The sequence below is a fragment of the Cryptomeria japonica genome, chromosome 10 (genome assembly GCF_030272615.1).
Source record: "Cryptomeria japonica chromosome 10, Sugi_1.0, whole genome shotgun sequence".
Lineage (NCBI taxonomy): Eukaryota > Viridiplantae > Streptophyta > Pinopsida > Cupressales > Cupressaceae > Cryptomeria > Cryptomeria japonica.
This window is the reverse complement of record NC_081414.1, coordinates 729,658,613-729,682,686: the sequence shown is the minus strand read 5'-3', so window position 1 is coordinate 729,682,686 and position 24,074 is coordinate 729,658,613. Positions and strand designations below refer to the sequence as shown.

The 24,074-nt window shown below is 34.5% G+C and overlaps 2 non-coding genes and 1 pseudogene across 2 annotated transcripts; all 3 read right to left on the bottom strand.

Moving 5' to 3' along the window:
* Positions 1 to 8,238: 8,238 nt before the first annotated feature.
* Positions 8,239 to 8,335, bottom strand: LOC131045592 (U2 spliceosomal RNA; annotated as a pseudogene).
* A 9,650-nt stretch (positions 8,336 to 17,985) lies between these two features.
* Positions 17,986 to 18,180, bottom strand: LOC131045595 (U2 spliceosomal RNA). The gene has a single exon (XR_009105842.1). It is a non-coding gene; the product is annotated as a U2 spliceosomal RNA (small nuclear RNA).
* Positions 18,181 to 21,326: 3,146 nt separating this feature from the next.
* Positions 21,327 to 21,521, bottom strand: LOC131045596 (U2 spliceosomal RNA). Its single transcript, XR_009105843.1, has one exon. It is a non-coding gene; the product is annotated as a U2 spliceosomal RNA (small nuclear RNA).
* Between the last annotated feature and the right edge of the window lie 2,553 nt (positions 21,522 to 24,074).

Below are 24,074 nucleotides of genomic sequence, written 5' to 3'. Positions count from 1 at the left end.
TTTGCATAACCTAAGAAGGTCGGTACAACTAAATAATCTAGAAATAATTGCATATGAAGGGCACTATTAGAAAAGAACTTATGTACCATGCTAGTCTATGTAGCTACTACTAATTATTGTATAGAAATAGATACATGTGTTAGAATGTGTTGAAATAGTAGCTAGCTCGAATAGGACAGGCCCTATAAATGTAACTTGTAATTTGGTCTGACCCTAATTGGGTGATGTAACTTGTGGTCCTATATTGAATGTAACTTGTAGATAGGGTAATGTAACTTGTGGTCCTATATTGAATGTAACTTGTAATTTGGTCTAAATGTAACTAAGGATAAATATTCAAAAAGTATAATAATTACACTAATACATATATCACTCTCATGCCTTCCTTAATTTGATATAAGGTCCCTCTATCCTGTTAATGCATGATAGCCTCGGTAAGATAAATGATTGAATGAGAGATAAATGAAGTCTCTCATTCAATCATCTATCCTATCGATAAACTATGATGAAGACTTCAAGATATTGTTCCTTCATTTAATCAATGATCATTCTTAAATTTGTATATATTCAACCATGCTTGAAAAGTTCAATCAATGCTTAACTACTGATAATCATCAATTGTAAATCTCATAGCATAGAATACCGATTGGTATCAGCTTACATTAAAACCAATGCACTCAGATTAATATCGGTTAACATATTAACTTTGAACACCAATTGTTATCGGGCTTAACCAATGCACTCCGATTAATATCGGTTAATATATTAACTGTAAACATTGATTGTTATCGGGCTTAACTAATACATACCGATTAGTATCGGTTGTCTTGCATATGATAGACACGTCGATTAAGTATCAAGTGGTTTTTTAAGTGATATACACCGATTTAGGTTTCTATCCTCCTCCTTTTTTGACATCCCCTCCCCCATTGTCTAATATATCTATGACTTTTCCAACAACTTTTAATATCACAAGAGATAATTTTGTATGAGTTTCTTAAAGCCAACTTTATTACTCTCCCCTTGAAAAATTGAAGAAAAAACCATAAACAAAATTAGGACAATCCTTTTTTCAAGCATCATCAACTATTCCAGTAATGAATGTCATGATTTGGAGATTAAAATTCAACAACTTATTGTAGTTCTAGTAACATTTAAATAATAGGTGAAAATGAGTTATACACTCATCATATCCCTTCTAAATGACATTTAAATAATAGGTGACAATGAGTAATAGGATCAGTCATTGGATCCATTCTTCCTTGTGGATGTTAGTACAACCTAAGTTTGATAAGATTTTGGAATAGTTCCTCTTGAGAGCCCAATTGGGTGAGTATTTTTACAAAACAAAGTTGAAGAAATTTCATTGTGTCATGATGAATGGTGTGCTTCCCTGTGAGCTCTACATCAATACTCCAGTGACTAAGAACGTCTAATCAGTTTCTTAATTCCCCAAAACTCACCTTCAACAATGAGATGGCTAGCTAGAGACACAACTAGCTTTAAAAAAAAAATCCCTCCTCCCCAAAATTGCTTGTTTTCGAGCAATTTCAACTTTGGATGTTACAAAGGTTGCTCACCCTCTCAAGTAGCATCCTCAACTGGTAAGTTCTTCCACTTCACTAAGTACTCTTTGATAGTCCTCCTCCTAAGAGTATGCTCCTTGACATCAATGATAGCCTCGAGAATAAGAATAAGTTTCCCTTCCTCACCCAATAGTGGTAACTCAAAAGATGGAACTACATTGTGTTCCAACACTTTCTTGAGGCGAGATACATCAAAAATATTGTGCACCTTACTATTCGTTGGTAGCTCCAACTTATAAGACACTTCTCTAATCCTCTTGGAAATCCTAAATGAGCCATAAAACCATGGCTTCAACTTTTCCGATCCACTCTTAAATTCAACAACTTATTGTAGTTCTAGTAACATTTAAATAATAGGTGACAATGAGTTATACACTCATCATATCCCTTCTAAATGACATTTATAACCTATTATGTTTTTATCTTGCTATATGATATTGCTATCTTAATTACCTATTAGGGGCTCATTGTCATTCATGGTACTACGATTTCATGTGCAATCATACTTGGGAGGCAACGTAATAGCCTAGTTCTTCTTATCTCTACATTGTGGAGAAAGAATAATAGTTGTCAATTGTTCCTCTTTTTTAAGGATCCACTTTACCTTTGTTGATTTTTATCTTTTATAACTTGATATCCTTTCTTGCATAGAATTGTCCTGAATCCAAATTCTCTCCTTGCTTGGACACAAAATGGCTAATTGAAACCACTTCATATACACAAAATGTCTCCTTGCACTAATCGAGCCTCAAAAATGTGACACCCTTGTTCAACAAGGGTTGATACTCTACAACATGATGCCTATCATTCATGAGCTCAAGGTGGTTGCTTTCATGCTCAATAAAAATATGATCAAAACTTTTTGTAGTTTCTCCACCATCATAATATCATTTTGCTATTGTTGACATCATACATCCTCATGCTACACTGGCAATTCATCGGGCTCTTCAATTTATTCACTCTTTATATGTTAGTGACTACATTTAACTTATGAACCTTCAAATAAATCATCATAATGACCCCTTCACTATCTTGTGTTGAATGAAAATCCTTCAACTGGACTGCATTGTATAAGAATTTGGTGTGGATCTTTCATTCTTTCCTTGATTTGCCATTTTTTATAGTTCCACCCTACAATCTTGTATTTGAGGTATGTAAAATAGTTGCTCTATAGATTTTTTTTAATCTCTCTGCGTTCTTTTGGTTGCCTTCATTTAAATTATGTTTAATTTTTTCATAATATCTCTTTTACAACTATCTCTTCCTTTCTTATAGCAATGAGGCATGTACAAGGATCTTTCTTCCTAGCTTGGAATGCATGTATGTTTATTAAGGGTATCTTCTTGGTGTTGAATGTGCTTATCAGCCTTGATCACTATCTACCTTAAGATATCAACCTAGAGGAATGTTGACATCTTAAGGGGAGGCATATGAGCTCTCCTCTTTTCTCGTGTTAATTCATTTATGTTATATCCTCAAACTAGAAGTGTTGTGGTACATAGCGCCCCCTAGGGCATGGTTATTATTTTTTTGAGATTCGTTACTTGAAATAGCATGGATTAATGCTAGTGTGACCATTGTTGTTGTTTACACCTTTTCAAGTGTTGTTTATTATTGTTGTTTGTGTTTTGTGTCACTACAACAACCATTTTGTAGCAGAGTTTTTGGATTGCCTTGCGAACAAATGGTTTTGTTTGTTAATCTTCTCTATCATGGATCACCTAGCATAGCACAACTTGCTAGCCATTGAAATCCATGATGTAACATGAATCACCCAACATTACACAACTTGTTAGCTAGTAGTACGTTTCTTCTATTTTCTCTTATCATATGACTAATAGTAAGCATCTTCTTAGTAGACCTAGAAGATATATCTCTTCTCCTGTGACAGAGTGTTCAAGTAGAATTGTTGGGACTAGGAGGTGTGGATCGACCAGATCCCCCACCTATTAGATGTAGACAAAATGAATGCTTATTCTTTTCATGCCATCAAAATTTGAGTTTGATTGTCATCATTTACTTTTCCAAATTATTCACATGTAACTCCTAAATCAATTTCGTACACACAAAATGACAAAAAATACATTTGTTGATGGGGTCTATTCTAGGTCAAACCTCGGGTTGTGAATTAACCTTGAAGTATAATGTTTTCCTTTTGCAGGAAAGGATAGATCTAATCTAAAAATGCTTAAAATTGAACATGATACCTTGATGAATCTTTCTTGAATCCTCACACAAGGTTATAGGATGTCATGCAGAATGGTGTGCTTTAACTTGAATTCTCCTTCAATTCTTGATGAATGCTTGATTCCTTGTTCACTTGGAATTGAATTGATTTTATAATCAAGAGATCACTTGAATTGTAGGTAAACCCCTTCAAATGACAGGGTAGGCTTCCTTTTATACCTAATATATGTCTTGAAAGCATTTTATCCTAATGGCTTTAAATTAAAGTACTTTCTCTTCTATCTGGTATTGGTGGAGCAGAGGTTGCATTGCATCGACCTAGGATACATATTTCCGTAGATACAACACAAGTTAAATGTATCCCAAGTCGATGCAAAGCAACCTCTGCTCCAGAGATCACCAGAAAATAGAGAAAGAACTTTAATTTAATACCATCAAGATAAAAAGCTTTCAAGATAGATAAATGGTATGCAACTGTATCTATTTGGAATGCATTACCCAAATAGCGCAATCAATCAGTCTCCTTTGAAAAGAAAGTGGTATGATGAAATATTTGGGCATAAAATAGATGAAATGCACTCCATAATACTGCTGCACAATATTTTGATCGATGATATTTTTAAAATAGTAAAGGAAGGTGTATGGAACTGGCCTACTCTTCTGCTTTTCATGCCATCAAAATTTGAGTTTTATTGTCATCATTTACTTTGCCAAATTCTTCACACGTAACTCTTGAATCAATTTCCTACACACAAAATGACAAAAATAGGTCTGTTGATGGGGGCTTTCCTAGATCAAATAGGTTTGAATATACCTTGAAGTGTGCAATATGGAAGGTTTGTATTCTTAATCTCCTGCCCATTTCTTAATTTAAAAGATGATATCTTTATTAAATATCTCCTCTATTTTTTGAGGTAATTTAATGTTCTTTCATATTTTTGTATAGATTCTTTATAATAGCCTATTATAGTGATTTGTTCTATTATGGATAATGTTGTGGGTCAGACGGCTTTGTCATCGGTGCATGAAAGCATTGCATGAGTTCTATTTTTAAAAATTACATGAAACATTTGTAATTTATTTGATTCAGCGTTATTTGAAACAAAAATTATCAATGATGTTTCCTTTCTCCAACAATTGGATCTAGGATCTTTCCATCAGATAATATGTAACATCCAATGACTAAATATTTTCTTTAGAAATGCTTATTTTATTTAATTATCATCTAAGTGTGAATTAAAATTTATATATGTGTGGAAGCAGAAGATACAAGCTGAAGACTCGTGCGCATGTAAATTTTGTAAAAGAAAGCAAGCAAGCAAGCATTATCTTGAATGGCATGGAAACGAGCTTATCAGTTGCCTAGAAGAGAGCAATTGGAGAAAAGAAGAGGAATGTTTTAAAGGGTGATAAATACATAGAGAGTATGCAATACAAACAAACAATGTCTGGAGTGTGTGATGTGACGTCTCTAATTTATGTCCGGAGGGACTAACTGGTTTTGGAGTTCCTGGGAAACCTATTGGGCCAAGCTTGGAGGAAATCAATGTGGTCATGCAAGGGCCACCTTTTTTCTATTATGAGAATGATGCTTTTGCATCGAAGGATATTTGGAAGGCAATATCGGACAATTTCTATAGTGTGGAACCAGAGTTGGCGAACTCAATGTACTTTTCGACTTCCAGAAGACCAAGAGGTTATGTACACAATCTCACAATAGAACTTGGGTGATTTCAAGCATTACCTCTCCCCCCCATGACTATTCAGGAAGCACTTTCTCAGACAAAGGACTATTGGCCTCCATGGGATCAAAGAAAAAAATTGAATTGCTAGACTATAGATGATGTGGTGGTGTCCTTCGTGAAGAACTCTACACTATAATTGAAAATTCACGAGGGAAACTACAAGATAGTGAATAGAAATACATTCTTGAAAAGTAGGAAGAATGGATCTTGGTTTGGGTGGGGCCAGGTCAGGTGGCTCCTCTAGAGGTTGAGGAGATATAAATAATATTAGGATTTGAAAAATATAACACTTTTGAAACTTCGTGTGCGACTGATCAATTGCATTGTTTGGGTAATGCATTCCAAATAGATACAGTTATCTGTATGCAACTGTATCTATTTGGAATGCATTACCCAAACAACGCAATCGATCAGTCGCAATAGTTTAGAATTGTGATGAAGGATCAATCATTTATATGACTTTATTCCCCTTAATTATTTGTTGAGTTCAAAAGTTATCCCTACCAAAATTAACTTCTTTTAAGTTAAGTATTATTTAGTCTTATATACATTATGGCTAGGGATTGAAGGCTATTAATGGATTTCATTTCAACAACATACTTGAACTTGATATCTTCCTATGTCAAAACATATCTACATATTTATTTCCTTCCTTTGGCTACCTTTTTATGGCATGGTTTGAAAAGATTTTTTTGTGTGTATTCTAATAATTGAGTGGTTAGTAATTTGTTTGTATTGATCTTAGGACTTACCTACAATGTGATTGGGTGGATTTTTTATTTAACTCTTTTATTCAACAATGGTGCATTGATGTTCAACTAAAATTAGGGACCTGGGTATTAGGTGTAAGATGACTAATAGAAGAATGTAGGTTCTATTTTTTTGCTTTGATGCTATTTATTCGAGCTTGGTTAAGTTTGTGTTATGAGCATCAAGACTTGAAGAATCTATCTCTAAAAGGTCCACAACTTGCATCCATCAAAATTGTGTTCCTAAACTCACAATGTAGTTCCTTCTACAAAAATGAGTGATTGGATGCTAAAATTGTTATTATTATGTTTCTTTACCTCTATTATGTTGTCTTTTTTCTCCTATGCTAATGAAAGATGGTTGAGAATGAGGTTTTTAATATTTGAAAGTGTTGTAGCATTTTGTGGCATGTAGGATTTATGCTCTTTCAACAGAGATTTGTAGCTAGTTCAAATGAATTTAATGGCACGATTCATTCTATCAATTGGTTAGAGGTATCTATCTCTCTTATGCTACTTGGTTGATATAGAAACCATGTGGTTCATGCCTAGGAGTATTTGGAGGTATTCATGGGGTTTCTTTCCTAGGTTTGGATTATTCTATAGATTGTGATGTTACCCAACTTGTGCCTTCTTCTAGTATGTAGGTGGTAGTTGTGAAAGTGGAAGGTTAGAAGCTAGCATGCCATCAAAATTTAGTAGATGGTATGTTTGTAAAAGTGTTACTTATCATCCTCTAAAAAATTATTTATTTATTTTGTAGGTTTATTGTTTTCTACCCTAGTTCTTAAGTGCTTATGTGACTATCTTTAATCATGTCTATTGGTGGTTTGAATCATTATGTAGTACACTTTTTTATACAATTTTCCTTGGATGAGAGCTCTATATATATCCACTATATTATAAATATATATTTTGCAGTGTATTATATAGACATCATATTATATTATTATATTAAAGCATGCAAAAATATTTCCTTGAATGTGACCACCAAGATTATATTTTTGAACACGAAAAAATGAGTAGTGCCATAAATGAGGAACATTTGCCTTATATAGGTCACTAGGAGTTTCCATGTGACAACATACACTTGTACAAACACACATGCACTATGTGTTTAAATGTGTGTTTGAGGAACCCTTGTGCTTGGGTGCATAATTTAATCCATGTTTTTTTGTGGCCCAAGAGGAACATATTTTTATGCTTTGACCCCATTATATATATGAAATATTTTTAAACTAGTAGGTTATGATTCATTTGAGTGGGGAATGATAAATATATTAAAAAGGATTTCATGTGACAACTAGAAATTAAATGTCATGTTCTTTTAGAAGCTTCCCTCACATTTGGAAACGATAAGAGGAAAACATTTCATTAGTGGATAGGAGTTCTACTAGTGTTAATTGCAATTTCAAAACGTAAGTATGAAGAATTTACACTGTATAAATTTCTTGTAGGAAATATTTCAATGATATATTAATTAAGATATATGGGACTCAAAGATTTTCTCAATTGAGGAGGCACTGGAAAAAAGAAAACAAAATCGTGTGTGTCTCTTATACTATGTCTTTTTCAAGTGCTAATTATTATTACATGTTTTATCTACAATCTCATGTGCTCTCTCTCTTATTGTTGCACTTTCGGTATTGCTTGAGTTGGACCGTTCATTACCTAATTATGACCTTTTATTGAAATGGATATAGTAGATCTCAAGATATAAGTTACCTAAAAACATCACAATTTTAAAAGAGGTCATTACTTCCATCATCGTTGACAATAGATGTAAACTTATCAAGGCTAACAATTAATTAAAAAAGAATTCCAAACTCGAAACATGCAAATGATGAATACTTTCACATTTTTTTTTAAATTAAACTTATAATCAAATTAAAAGATGATATATTAAATATTGCAATCAAACTTACCGAATTTATATATATCTCTTATCAAAGAATCTAATAAGAATTTAATAAGAATTTGAGAATTTCAAAATAGATTCAAAGAAGTCAGTGAATTTAATAAGAACAGATACTACACTTGATCTTAGCCACAAGGCCGAGAAAGGTATGAGTTGGGATTACCTTCTCTTACCTATTTCTTTCAGCCCTCTCTTCCCAATATCCTACCTTGCTTACATGTGGGATAAATATGTCTGTACAGCCATGCTCCACATCTGCAATAACCATTTTACATCCCCTCTTCTTTCCACCTCCAAATCATTTCGTCCCATTCCATTTCAACACTGTTACACTAAATCCAGCTGTTTTCCCTGCACCATTCAAAGAGATAACATACTACCGCTACAAATTGTGCAACTCTCTGCTGCCTGAGGAATGATTTTGATCCTCTTACATGAAGCTCTGAACGTTGTACTCTTGCTACAAATTGATTTTTCAACTTCCAATATGGCATTCATGCATTATTTGAAATCACCTACTTGGACTTGAATTAGAGATGCAGCTGCCATCAGACATATCCTCTGATTTAGTCATTGGGTATCAAAATCCTGAATCTTCCTTTGGTTTAGAAGTACAGCTGTGCACAAATGTTGTCCCAAATTGATAGCAGATTGTCTTGTTACAGTCAGTCACAGGTCGCAATCAGGAAACACAGTTTCAAATGTTGGGGAACGCCCCTGCTGTTCAGGCATTTACAATTACCTTCAAAAGAATATGGGATCAAAACTTATTGAGAGTGTGCTGAAATAGAAGGTTTGTGAGGTTCTGAGGCTTTGATGGGGCTGTTACAACTGATTCAGACCGGCTGTATGGACATTTTATGCATTTTTGGCCTAAAAGTGTATTCTATGAAAGGCAAATTTTCAGGCAGAATCAAATATTGTGAAGTATTTTCAGTTTACATAGATGTTTCTTTAAACGTCTCATGCCTTAAGATTTGAAAGACAACTTTGAATCATAACTTTCATGAAAATTTTCCTTAACCTTCAAATTTAGATCCAGTCAAATGCAAACAAAAAATCAAGCTTACCTATGCTGAAATTAGAACCTGGGAAGAGGGTATGGATTCCCATCAAAGCATACTTGAAAATCGATTTCTACTAGATCTTTTAACTATAAAGGCCACTTTCCATAGCATAGTCTTCATTAGAATTTTTGTGTAAAATTCAACAAAGAAGTTATGTATAAACTCTTTCTTGAGTGATTTAAAATTATTTTTTATATCTTTCTTTTTTAAAAGGGAGTAAAAATTTATTAATCACAAAATGCAGATACAAAGCAGCAAGGCAGGAAACCTCAGTAAAAGCCAACCATTAAAATTTTATCCTATTCTTATCTAATATTCGATCTTTCACTCTAGAAAGATCCGAAGGCAAAGGACTCATGTCAACAATATGCCATCCTCCAAGTGAGCATACACCCACTAAACCAAACAATCCGCTACACCATTCCACTCCTCAAGAATATGGGAAAAAGGGAGAGAATCAAAAAGTCCACTCAAACTGAAAATTTGTCAAAAAATTTGTGAAGAACCTGAGCTAGCCACCAATTAACCCCGTCCAGCCGCCTCTCATTCAACATAGAAACCAACACCTGTGAATCAGATTCACAAATAATTCTTTACCAAAACAAAACATAAACTCACTGTACTGCATACCAAATAGCAAATACTTTCATACAATTATTGATGTCAGGCCCTTTATACATTTAAGATACATTAAATACTCACAATCTATTCTGTATTCACAGAAGAGATTCTAGCAAAAACAAATATTAATCCTCTTCCTGATGATCCGAAACATCAATCAAAAAAATCTAATAAAAAAATTTACTCAATTCCTTGAACAATCCAAAGCTTCAACCAGGATTTGAGAATTAGTTTCAATAATGACTTGTTTATACATTTGGCTAACTGCCCAAGGAGAAGCAGATTTGATTGATAAAGCCTCTGCTTCGAAGTTAGTGGCATTTCCAAGACACTTGTCGGTGTTGAATTTAACCCAACCTTGAGGAGGCGGTTTCGAATTCTGATTACTACACTTCCTTTTAGTAGCATCCTCCATGCCATTCGATCTCATATCACTCAAAAGGTTAATATTGGCATGGACATTGACAGTCTCAGTGACTTTACTTCTTACTATGTATCACATGAAATAAGCTACATTCAAAACGTTTCCTTTCAATGACACTCCCCTTGCAGTTCTTTACTCTCAGATTAAGGAAAAAAGGAAACTAGGGCCTCACCAGATTCATGAGGGTCTGGAGAAGCCAGATTTTGGTTCTTCCCCTCCCAAGAAGGGCCACAAATCATTCATAGAAGCTAGATCCCAGGATGGAGCGGCGAAGAATCAATCTAAACTATCGGATCTATGGAAAGTAGGGAAGGATAACCCCCTTCCTGAAAAACAATGAAAATCCTATCATGGAATGTTAGGGGCCTCAATGCCCCTAACAAATAGAGGGTGATCAAAAGAAGGATTCTTTTGGTCAGTGCAGACTTAATCCTATTGCAAGAAACTAAACTGGAGGACAAGCATGCAGTAGCCTTTGGAAATGGAATTAGCTCTCTGTTCCAAGCTTCTCTTCAATTGACAGTAGCATCAGAAGGAGCTTCTAGAGGATTAATGATAATCTGGAAGCCTTCTCAAATCAAAGTTGAAGGTATTTTATCTAGTAGGAATTGGCTTCTTGCCAAAATCACTCATCTTCAGTCAAACACTTCTTTCTTTATTATTAATACCTATGGCCCAGTGTCCCCACACAAAAAGCGACTCACATGGTCTTCTTTAGATGGAGTCTTATCCACTTTAACTGAGGAACAAGTCTTCATTGGGAGAGATTTTAATGCTATCAGGAGTGCTTCAGATAAAAGGGGAGGAATTACTCGCTTAGGGGGTTCTCAACAAGACTTCAATGGTTGGATTGAAAGGAATGGTCTTTTGGAAATAGATTCAGGAGACACCTTCACATGGACAAACAGAAGAAAAGGATTCAGTAATATAGCAGAAAAAATAAACAGATTTTTCTGGCAAGGGGACTTGAGGCTCTTTCCTTTCACTCCCTCCTGCAATGTCCTTCCTTGTTCAAGCTCAAATCATTGCCCCATTTTGCTCTCTTTGCAAGGCACCCAGGGATCATCCAAGACTCCATTTAGGTTCAAAAATATGTGGATGAAAGACCAAAATTTTCTTACATTGATATAAAATTGGTGGAAGGAAGGATCTTTTAAGGGATTAAAACTCTCCTGCTTCATTGCAAAGCTAAAATTAGTTAAGCAGAAACTACTCCAATGGAATTCTCAGCACTTCAAAAACATATTCTCAACAAAAAGATCACTAGAAGAGAGATTAGCAGCTCTTAATGATAGGATCATCTCGGTGGGAATGGATCAAGAATCTTTTCAACAGGAAAGGACCCTCTTATTGGAGTATGAAGACATTCTTTCTAAAGAAGAAATCTTCTGCAAGCAAAAGTCTAGAGAGAAATGGCTCAGAATGGGGGATAAAAATACCAAGTTCTTCCATAACGTAACAAAACTTAGAAGAAGCAAGAATTGGATATCAAAATTGCAAATTAAGCATAACCAAAATCTCAAAGGATCCGAAGGAAATTAAGAAAGAGATTATATCCTTTTATTCTAATCTTTTAAACAACAATGAAGGATCTCATCTGCTGGAACAAAAAAAGTTGTTGGCAAGGATCCCCAAGATCATATCAAATGAACAAAATCAAATGCTAAATGAGAAAATAAAGTTGGAAGAAGTATTCCAAGCTCTAAACCAACTCCCCTCTGGTAAGGCTCCTGGCCCGGATGGCTTTCCTGCGGACTTCTTCAAGAAATATTGGCATATCTTAAGTCAAGACCTTTCAGAAGCTCTAGAATCCTCAAAAAGATTAGGGAATATTCTCAAAGAAGTAAACAGCACCTTCATAGCACTCATTCCAAAGAAGGAGAAGGCAGAAAATCTTGGAGATTATAGGCCTAATTCCCTATGCAACACACTCTATAAAATTCTCTCAAAAGTGATGACTAACAGATTGAAGCCTCTCATGGACAACATCATTTCAAAAGAACAGACTGGATTTGTTCCTGGTCGCTCAATCCTTGATGGGGTGATTATAATGCAAGAAGCAATCCACACCCTTAAAAACACAAATAGGCCAGGTGTGATAATAAAATTAGACATAACAACAACTTGTGATGGTGTAGATTGCCACTTTCTCTTCAAAATTATGCAAGCATTTGGCTTTGATAATCAATGGATCAACTGGGTATTTGAATGCATATCAACACCTAAATTTTCAATTTTGATTCATGGAAAGCCAACGGGATTCTTTTCCTCTTCAAGGGGTATTAGACAAGGAGATCCTTTATCTCCTTTCCTCTACATCATAATGGGGGAGGCCTTGGGAAGGGCAATCAAAGCTAGTTATGTTAATAATCCGTTAGAGGGAATCAAAGTAACAAAATATTTTGTAGTCACACATCAATAGTTTGCAGATGATAACCTTCTCTTGGGGACAACAAATGTTAAGGAAGCCTCCCATCTTAATCAGATACTAGAAATGTATGGAAGGGCTTCATGCCAATTTAGAAACAAGGATAAAACTAAAGTCTCTTTTTTCACTACTCCAATCCTATTATAGACCAAAATTCTCACACTTCTAAACTATAGAGAAGGATGTCTCCCTTGTATTCACTTGGGCATTCCAATAGAGAGAGGTCTAAGGAACTCTAAATTCTAGGATCCTTTAAAACTAAAAGCTGAACAAAATGCAAATTCCTGGAAGGGCAAGTGGCTCTCTTGGGCGGGAAGGCTAGTGATGATCCAAGCTGTGATTTCGGCCCTTCCTATTTATCTCTTATCCATATTATCCTTAACATCTAGTGTTAATTCTTTCATAATTAAGAATATGAGAAACTTCTCCTGGCAAACACTGAGGAGAAGCATAAAATTGCTTTAATAGCTTGGGACAAAATTATCAAGCCTGGATCAATGGGTGGCCTAGGCATCAAAGACCTTAAATTGTAAAACATAGCCCTAGGGGCTAAATTAGTCTGGAAGTTCATAAAAAACCCCAATTCAACATGGGTTAGAATGTTGGCAACAAATTATCTACCAGACTAGGACCATCTCAACATCTTCAGATCAGGCAATTTTCCCAAGGGGTCCAGAACCTAGAATTTTATCATCTCCTGTAGAAATCTGGTTTCAAATTCAATTTCTTGGGATATTCATGATGGTTCATCTAGTCTTTTATGGGAGGACTCTTGGGGTGGCTATCCACCTCTGACAAACTCAATTAATATTCCTGCTACAGAATACAGGTTTAAACAGCATTGGGGTTCCCAAGTTAGAGACTACCTGGAAATGGTTGACATGTCGAATTCCCAAAGTTGGAGATGGAAATTAATGGAGGGCCTACCAATTCCAAGGGAAGATCTAGATCAACTCCTAGAACAACTAGAAGCAAGAAATACCAGTCCCAGAAGAGGGGAAGACTCTCTGATCTGGGCGCCATCCAAAACAGTGCAGTATAATTCAAAAGACGGATATAGAATTCTAGTCAGCCTTGCAGATCAAAACAACCAAGACATCCCTCTGAAGCTGTTTTGGAGCCCCAAAGTCATCCCAAAAATGGGCATCTTTGCATGGCTAGCCTTTCAAAAAAAAATTCTAATTGCAGATAAGTTTACAAGAATGGGTTACGAAGGACCATCAAGATGTATTTTGTGTAAAGCCCAATCAGAGACAGTGTACCACCTCCTCTTGAATTGCCCCTTTGCTTCTAAATGTTGGAGATGGCTCTGTGCTAAGTTGGGTTTGTTTATAGCCCTACCGAATGACATCAAGTATCTACTCCAAAGTTGGCCCCTTCCTCTTAAGGAGAGCTCCCTGAGTCAAATTATGGAAATGTCCCCATCATGCTTAGTCTGGGAGATCTTGAAAGAAAGGAATCGTAGGCTATTTGAAGGCAAAGCTAAGAGGCAGGAATCAATTCTAAACTCAATTGAATCGGCAATAGTGGACTCAGTCAACTGCAGAATAGCATTTTCTTTGGATCATTCCAATGTCTTTTCTTCATCGGATGAAAATATCAGGCTAAAGTGGCAAGGAATTAGAATTCCTTCATCCTTTGGTCAAAAAATCAATGCTAGAAAAGATGCAACCTGGTCCCCCCCAAAGCCTGATTGGGTAAAATTAAACTTTGATGGGGCATCCAGAGGAAACCCAGGCCTCTCTGGAATAGGTTACGTAATCAAAGATCAATCAAGAGCAATCACAAGGAAAATGGCAAAGCCAATTCCACCAGACACCAATAATAAAGCAGAATTCACTGCTCTGCAACTTGTTTTGATGGACTGCATCAACCATGGCTTAAGAAATGTTTCAGTGGAAGGAGGCTCGGAGATAGCAATAAATGCATTAAGAAAAAAAAACTCCAAACTGGAGACTTCAAGCAATTTTAGAAAAAAAATTAGAAAATTTGACCAAATTTGAGCATTTTGAAGCCAAACATATCTACAGGGAAGCGAATGCAGTGGCAGATGCCTTATAAAAAATAGAAGCCAAGGTTCTTTCATTCATTGGTGGGATCAGAGTAATCAGATTAGTGGTAAAGCAGATTAGATCATCCAATAGGTTTCGTCCTTCTAGAGTTTTGGGGATGCTCTCTATCATCCTGATTGAGGAGTGCAGATTTTAGTTTTTTGTATTATTTTTCCTGCACTCCTTTAGCAGTCTTGGGTCAACGGCTATACTATTTTTTGAATTCAAGCTTCCACTTAAACCTGGGGTTTATGGTGGGTTCGATTTAGCTTTGCCAACCCTTCACTTAAACCTATCTAAGCCCTCTTCTATCTGCGCTTCCTGAAGCTCCAGCTGGCTTCCGCCGTCATTTTGTACCCTACGCATGAGTTGTCCGCAGGTTTCTCTTTTTATTTGCGCCTGGGAGATTTGGCTTGCTTAGGACAATTATTCTCCACCACCTTCGCTGGAGTTATTAGATGACTCTGATCAATTATTTGTGTTGTCATTGATGGCAACTAATGTTTATTCATGTCTACTGATGTTTACTTATGTTGTATTATGTCATCTAAATCTTTTGGTCTACCGGAGAGAGCTTACTGGTAAAGAATCAAGAAACTGGGAATTAGGACCTTAATTGGTAAATGAGAAAATAATCTAATTATATCTGGCGATTGGTGATGATTGACACTTTGTGGTGTGTGTGTGTGTGTGTGTGTGTGTGTGGGTGTGTGTGTGTGTGTGTGTGTGTATGTATATGTATATGTATATGTATGTATGTATATGCATATGTATATGCATATGCATATGCATATATATGCATATGGATATGTATATATATATGTATATGCATATATGTATATATATATATATATATATAGATGCATATACATACATATACATACATATATATATACACACACACACATATATGTGTATGTGTGTGTGTGTGTGTGTGTTTGTGTATGTATGTATGAATGAGATGCTACAACTTCTACTTGTTCTTTCCAAGTTATTTTTGAATATGACAGTCATTTATGCATTTAATATTAAGAATAATTTTTTTGGATTCAAAAAAAAAAAAAAAGTTTTTCTATCAAATTCTTATGTGGTATTCAAATTGATTTGTCCATCATAATTAGAATTTTGAATCATTATTCCTTGAAGATACTAGAATAAGATTGACTCAATTTAAATTATAAAAATTATGGGATTACTATTCTATTGTACTTACTATTAAATAAACCATATTCAAAATGAAAATAATAAAACTAAAATTGACTAGTTTGATTTATAAATAGGAAATACAATAGAAATAGGAATGTTATAACATAAAATATCAAAAATTAAAAATAGAATTTGTCCACCTAGAAAATAGTAAATTCAAAGTTAAAAATGGGTTCATGGGATAAAAAGAAACTTATTCCTAGTGAATTTAATAGCTCTATCAAATACATTGTATGGGAACTAGGTGTTGTTGTGTTACTAATCACATAATTCTTTCTATTGTAGAGCTTTACAATTTAGAGGGGTCACTAATATGTAGTTCTTGGTCCTTTTCTTAATTCCAAACTTACAATATTTAATCTTGACTATGAGATATACAAAGTTGTGTTTTGGGAGTAAGGGAGAAGTGTGTGTTATATAGAAGATTTATTTAGTCATTCCCTCAATAGGTGTATTTCATCATCCAAAATAGTACTATTTGGAAAAAGGATTGTGTGTGCAGTCCTAGTTTAGATGTGATGGTCATATGTGATTTTATTGACAATAACTTCATCCTAGTTAGCTCTTATAATCCAAACCAAAAGTTATAACTCCATATAAAAATTACATGGATTGATTTGTTGTCATTGCTTGTGAGTGATTGTGATAGTTGCAATAAGAATATTAACTATAATGCCTCAAATTCCCCCCTCTTTGTACATTAATGTATTTAAGCATTATTTTTCAAGTAGACATTTAGGAGAGGATGACAAGGGACAGCCAATACACCTATTCTCATAAATCATGTATAAAATAAGACTAACATAAAGTTGTCATTACAAATTCTAATTTGGTTATTTTCTACCTTCTTTATGTTTCTATTATTATTTTCATTTTCTCAATCTATAACATAACTCAAACCTCCCACACATATAACCTATCTTAATCTCTTTGATTGATTTTCCATTGAGATATTTATGCATGGGCCCCATTTTTTTAATATTAAAGGATTCTCGGTTCATGTCATTTTTTAGTGATATTGGAGTGGTTTTTAGAACATGTATGCTTGTATTCTCATTCACAAGAGATATAAATATAAGAAGTTGGAGCTTGAAACTCATGACCCTTTGTCATACCCTCCTTCACGTCTGCTAGTGGGAAACAAAATATTTTCAAATTCCAACATAACAAATGCTCTAAAAGATTCGATAGAGGATGATTTGTATAATAATGAGAATAATTGTAGGAGCATCAAGCACATAATATAGAAGGAATCCCATATAGAGTTTTGCAAATATTTGTAGACAACCTCAAAACCCTCCTAGTTCACAACAACCATTCGGTGGTCGCAAACCATGCAAGGTACAAGTCAATCTAGATAACCCTATATTTGAAGGTAAGATCAATGTAGATGCATACTTATCAAGGCTAACAATTTTTAAAGAGGTCTTTACTTCCATCATCATTAACGATAGATGTATACTTATCAAGGCTAACAATTAATTAAAAAAGAATTTCAAACTAGAAACATGCAAATGATGAATACTTTCACATTTAAAAAAAAATTACTTATAATCAAATTAAAAGATATATATTAAATATTGAAATCAAACTTACTGAATTTACATATATCCGTTATCAAAAAATCTAATAAGAATTTGAGATTTATAAAACTTTGAAATTTGAGAAGGGTAAATAAAAAAATTTAAAAAAACCATTAACAATAATTTCAAAATAAATTCATCTAATAAATTCAAAGAAGATAGTGAAATCATAAAGAGGATTACGAGGAAGACGAGGAAGAGAGAGCATTTTAAAAGATGGGAAGCAAAAATCTAAAATAGAGGTGGGAACATAATATTTTTGAAGGAATTTCAACTTTCATCTACTTGAGTAAGATAGTAAGTCAAGGAATTTGTCTAACTATTTTCTCTATGAACAATATAAATTTCAACAGGACTTCAATTTTTAGGTTAATTTTGCGTGGCAGAATGAATAAATTTAATTTGTTGATTGCTTTGGGTGTGGGGTGCGCCAGGCTTCTGCTGTAGTGCAATACAGAAGCGACGCTCGAAGGTCCTGATAGCAAGCTATCTTTTGGACTTTCCCCCTGAAGAAATTAATTTAATATCGTGTGGTTCATCGAACCACGTATCAGATATTAAACTGATAAGAACAGATACTACACTTGATCTTAGCCAAAAGGCCGAGAAAGGTATGAGTTGAGATTACCTTCTCTTACCTATTTCTTTCAGCCCTCTCTTCCCAATATCCTACCTTGCTTAAATGTGGGATAAATATGTCTGTACAGCCATGCTCCACAACTGTAATAACCATTTTACATCCCCTCTTCTTTCCACCTCCAAATCATTTCGTCCCATTCCATTTCAACAATGTTACACTAAATCCAGCTGTTTTCCCTGCAACATTCAAAGAGATAACATACTACCGCTACAAATTGTGCAACTCTCTGCTGCCTGAGCAATGATTTTGATCCTCTTACATGAAGCTCTGAACGTTGTCCTCTTGCTACAAATTGATTTTTCAACTTCCAATATGGCATTCATGCATTATTTGAAATCACTTACTTGGACTTGAATTAGAGATGCAGCTGCCATCAGACATATCCTCTGATTTAGTCATTGGGTATCAAAATCCTGAATCTTCCTTTGGTTTAGAAGTACAGCTGTGCACAAATGTTGTCCCAAATTGATAGCAGATTGTCTTGTTACAGTCAGTCACAGGTCGCAATCAGGAAACACAGTTTCAAATGTTGGGGAACGCCCCTGCTGTTCAGGCATTTACAAGTACCTTCAAAAGAATATGGGATCAAAACTTATTGAGAGTGTGCTGAAATAGAAGGTTTGTGAGGTTCTGAGGCTTTGATGGGGCTGTTACATCTGATTCAGACCGGCTGAATTCCATGGCTGTATGGACATTTTATGCATTTTTGGCCTAAAAGTGTATTCTATGAAAGGCAAATTTTCAGGCAGAATCAAATATTGTGAAGTATTTTCAGTTTACATAGATGTTTCTTTAAACGTCTCATGGCTTAAGATTTGAAAGACAACTTTGAATCATAACTTTCATGAAAATTTTCCTTAACCTTCAAATTTAGATCCAGTTAAATGCAAACAAAAAATCAAGCTTACCTATGCTCAAATTAGAGCCTGGGAAGAGGGTATGGATTCCCATCAAAGCATACTTGAAAATCGATTTCTACTAGATCTTTTAACTATAAAGGCCAATTTCCATCAGCATAGTCTTCATAAAAAAATTTGTGTAAAATTCAACAAAGAAGAAGTTATGTATAAACTCTTTCTTCAGTGATTTAAAATTATAGTTAATATCTTTTTTTTAAAAAGGAGTAAAAATTTATTAATCACAAAAAGCAGATACAAAGTAGCAAGGCAGCGAACGTCAGTAAAAGCCAACTATTAAATTATCCTATTCTTATCTAATATTCGATCTAACACACTAGAAAGATCCGAAGCCAAAGGATTATCCTCCAAGTGAGCAGACGCCCACTAAGCCAAACAATCCGCTACACCATTCCATTCCTCAAGAATATGGGAAAAAGAGAGAATCAAAAATTCCACTCTAATAAAAAAATTCACTCAAACTGAGAATCTGTCCAAGAACCTGAGCTTGCCACCAATTAACCCCATCCAGCTGCCTCTCATTCAACATAGAAAGAAACCAGCACCTGTGAATCAGATTCACAAATAATTTTTTACCAAAACAAAACATAAACTCACTGTACCGTGTACCGCATACCAAATAGCAAATACTTTCATACAATTATTGATGAAAGGCCCTTTATACATTTAAGATACATTAAATACTCACAATCTATTCTGTATTCACAGAAGAGATTCTAGCAAAAACAAATATCAATCCTCTTCCTGATGATCCGAAACATCAATCGAAATAATCTAATAAAAAAATTTAGTCAATTCCTCGAACAATCCAAAGCTTCAACCAGGATTTGAGAATCCGTTTCAATAATGACTTGTTTATACATTTGGCTAACTGCCCAAGGAGAAGCAGATTTGATTGATAAAGCCTCTGCTTCGAAGTTAGTGGCGTTTCCAAGACACTTGTCGGTGTTGAATTTAACCCAACCTTGAGGAGGCGGTTTCGAATTCTGATTACTACACTTCCTTTTAGTAGCATCCTCCATGCCATTCGATCTCATATCACTCAAAAGGTTAATATTGGCATGGACATTGACAGTCTCAGTGACTTTACTTCTTACTGTGTATCACATGAAATAAGCTGCATTCAAAACGTTTCCTTGTTAAAGATGTACAGCATAGTAAACACTACAAATAAGCCCCCGCTTCCCCGCTCATATGAACATTTTATGCTTTTTTTCAAGTGTACCACATGAAATGGAAGAAAATTTTCGGGCAGACTCAAATATTCTGAAGTATTTTCCCTATAAATGTATCCCATGAGTGGATCTCTTTTAGGTAGAAGTATACTCAAAGTTGTCATTCAAATCGTAAGGCATGAGATGTTCAAAGAAACACCTATCTAAACTGAAAATACCTCAAAATATTTGATTCTGCCAAAAATACTTAAATACATCCATACAGCAATGGAAAATATTCTGAAGTATTTTCCCTATAAATGTATCCCATGAGTGGATCTCTTTTAGGTAGAAGTATACTCAAAGTTGTCATTCAAATCGTAAGGCATGAGATGTTCAAAGAAACACCTATCTAAACTGAAAATACCTCGAAATATTTGAGTCTGCCAAAAATACTTAAATACATCCATACAGCAATGGAATATAGACCCTAGGTGGGAGCGGGAAGGTGGGCTTACCTGTACTATCTCTTTCGTTGTACATATTTTAACAAATAAACATTTTTGAATTTAACCTCGAAGCATTTCCCTAATATTGTGGTCTTAATCAGCTATAACAAACCCCATTAAAGTCTCAAAAGCACAAACCCTCTGTTTCAGCATAGCCTCCATAATAATGTATTTCTTCAGAACCTGTCTGATGAAATTCAGAATAATAATTTGGTATGGAATCAGATTACGATGACGAAAAATAAGCACATGAAGAATAATTTGAAGATAAATTAAAAGAAAAATAGTGAACTCGTAAAGAGGATTACAAGAAAACTCGTACCATTCATCCACTTAATCAAAGATAAAATCGATGATTCAATGCGAAACAGAAACAAAATTGATGATTCAATGCAAAATAGAAGCAACATAATCTACTTTAAAGCTAAAGCTTCAGATTTTCTCTATATAATTTGTCAATAAATAACATAAATTTCAATTACAGATCAGTTTTACTTTTGAAGCCAGAATGAGTAAATTCAATTTGTTGATTGCTTTCGGTGTGGGGTGCGCCAGGCTTCTGCAGTAGTGCAAAACAGAAGCGACGCTCGAAGGCCCTGATAGCAAGCTACCTTTTGGAGCTTCCCCGTGAAGAAATTAATTTAATATCGTGTGGTTCATTGAACCACGTATCAGATATTAAACTGATAAGAACAGATACTACACTTGATCTTAGCCAAAAGGCCGAGAAAGGTATGATTTGTACAAATCCTCCCTCCCCTATTTCTTTCCGCCCTCTCTTCCCTCATCCTACCTTGCTTACATGTGGGATAAATATTTCTCAACAGCCGTGCTTCACATCCGTAGTAATCATTTTATCTTCACACTTCTTTGCACCTGCAAATAATTTCGTCCCATTCCATTTCAACACTGTTACAATTACCTTTAAAAGGTAGTTGTTTGCCCTGCACCATTCAAAGAAGGTAACATACAAATTCTGCAACTCTCTCTTGTCTGATCAATGATTTCGATCCTCTTACAAGAAGCTTTAGACGTTTCCCTTTTGCTACAAATTGCTTTTTCAACTTTGAAAATGGCATTCATGCGATATCGGAAATCATTTCCTTGGACTTAAATCAAGAGATGCAGCTGCCTTAAGTTATTTCTTCTGATTTAGCAATTTGGTTTGGAAGTGCAGAAATGCTGCCTCAAATGCTCCTCCTATTCAGGCATTAACAAGTACCTTCAGAAGAATATTGGATCAAAAATTATGGAATTGGGCTGAATCAAAAGGTTTGTGCTTCTGAAGCTTTGATAGGGTTGTTAGATCTGATTCAGACCGGCTAAATTGCATAGCTGTATGGAAATTGTGAAGTTATCTTCCGAGAGATTTTTGTGCTAAATTCCATAGCTGTTCCTTGGCTTATAATATTAATCTTCAAATTTAGCTCCAATAACTCCTAGTTAACAAATATTTAGTTGATAGATTTCTCAAGGCGTTGCCAAATGGAAATATAAGTATTTCAAAATCTTTTTAAATTTTTTTTATAATTATAAATATAAAATTAAGGCTTCTCAAGATGCCTTGAACAAATTTCAAACTTAAACAAGGAAAGGAAAAAATTATTTTGGTAAATAGATGTTGTATGGTTGCCATTTTCAATTATAAACAGCAGGTCAAGAATTGTGATGGTACATTTTTCTATCATTTATATGGAATCATTCTTAAACAAAATTGACTACCTACGAATTGTAATCAAATATTTTCTTTATCAAAATGGTTTACATAATTATAATTAGTTATTGTGATTTACCATATATTGTCATACCTAAGATCGGGCAACTTTTAAGGGAAGAATGGTGATGAAGGGAGTTTATCACTTGAAACTATTTTTTTAATGTTAATATATATTGTTTATTCTATCAAAAACTAATTTTTTTTCAACTACATAAGTAAGTGAAATTTAATTCTCCTAATTGTTTATATTTATTTGTAGTTGTGAGGCATTTCATGTTTCTAATTAGACAACATGTACACCTAAAATGGCTAATGAAATTTTAAAAAAAGCCCCCAACATTTACCAGTTTTCTGCAAGTAGTACAAATATTGGGTCGCTCTCTCTCTCTCTCTCTCTCTCTCTCTCTCTCTCTCTCTCTCTCTCTCTCTCTCTCTCTCTCTCTCTCTCTCTCTCTCTCTCTCTCTCTCTCTCTCTCTCTCTCTCTCTCTCTCTCTCTCTCTCTCTCTCTCTCTCTCTCTCTCTCCACACACACACGTGGTAAGCATGCATGTGAAATGTGGATACCTAAGCATGTGAGTTGTTTGACAAAATACCTCAAAGTAATGTGAACTTAGGGAATGTCATAGTGGTAGGATATGTTCAAAAAGGGTTTGTTGAAAAAGCCTTTGAAACTTTTAATTAAATGCAAGCAAATATCAAACCTCAAAATTGGATTTCTACTAGAATCACCATAGCCTTCACATGAACTTTGTGCAAAATTCAATAAAGAAGAATTTATGTATAAACTCTCTCTTGAGTGATTTCAAATTATGATTGATTCTCTTTCAAGTTTGTACTATGTGAATAAGATTTGAAGATCCTTGTAGCTTCCTAATGCATCATGTTAGGAGGATGATGTGGCTTTACTAATTAAGATGCGTTCATATTCATGTTCATTGAACATTGAAAAAATTTCTATTGAAATGTGAATGCAAAATACCTTTAGAGACATTAAATTTTCACAATCTATCATGTATACACTTAGAGATTCTAATAAAAATTATGTTCATTTTTTTTCAATTGATAATTTCAGATCGCCTTCTATGATCCATTGTCAAGAAAAAGAATAATCTTTAACTAGGAATAAAAATTTATCCTCTTCTCAATGATGGATCATAGAGTGTGATCCAAAACATTAATATAAGAAAGCAAACATATTTTTGCCAAAAAACTTCATTGAATAAAAGGACAAGTAAGTTACTAAGACAACATTAATTACTTAGATTAGCACATGATGTTGGATTCTTAAGGAAGCGTGCTATCATTTTCACTTGTTGTTTCTAGGTATACTTACATGCCTAATCCTACCATGTCTATGTTTGAGATTTAAGCATCTATTACACATGGAGTATGATGGAAAGTAAAACTAATAACCCACATGTTAGACCTTATTATCAATGTATGCAATTGTCATCGATAAGGTAAATAATTTCTAAGAGATTTCAAAATTTGCTACTCAAGCAAGGTTAAAAAACTACCTTCTATTTCTCACATGAAGTCCTTTTTTATCCATATATGGTGTGTACTAATTT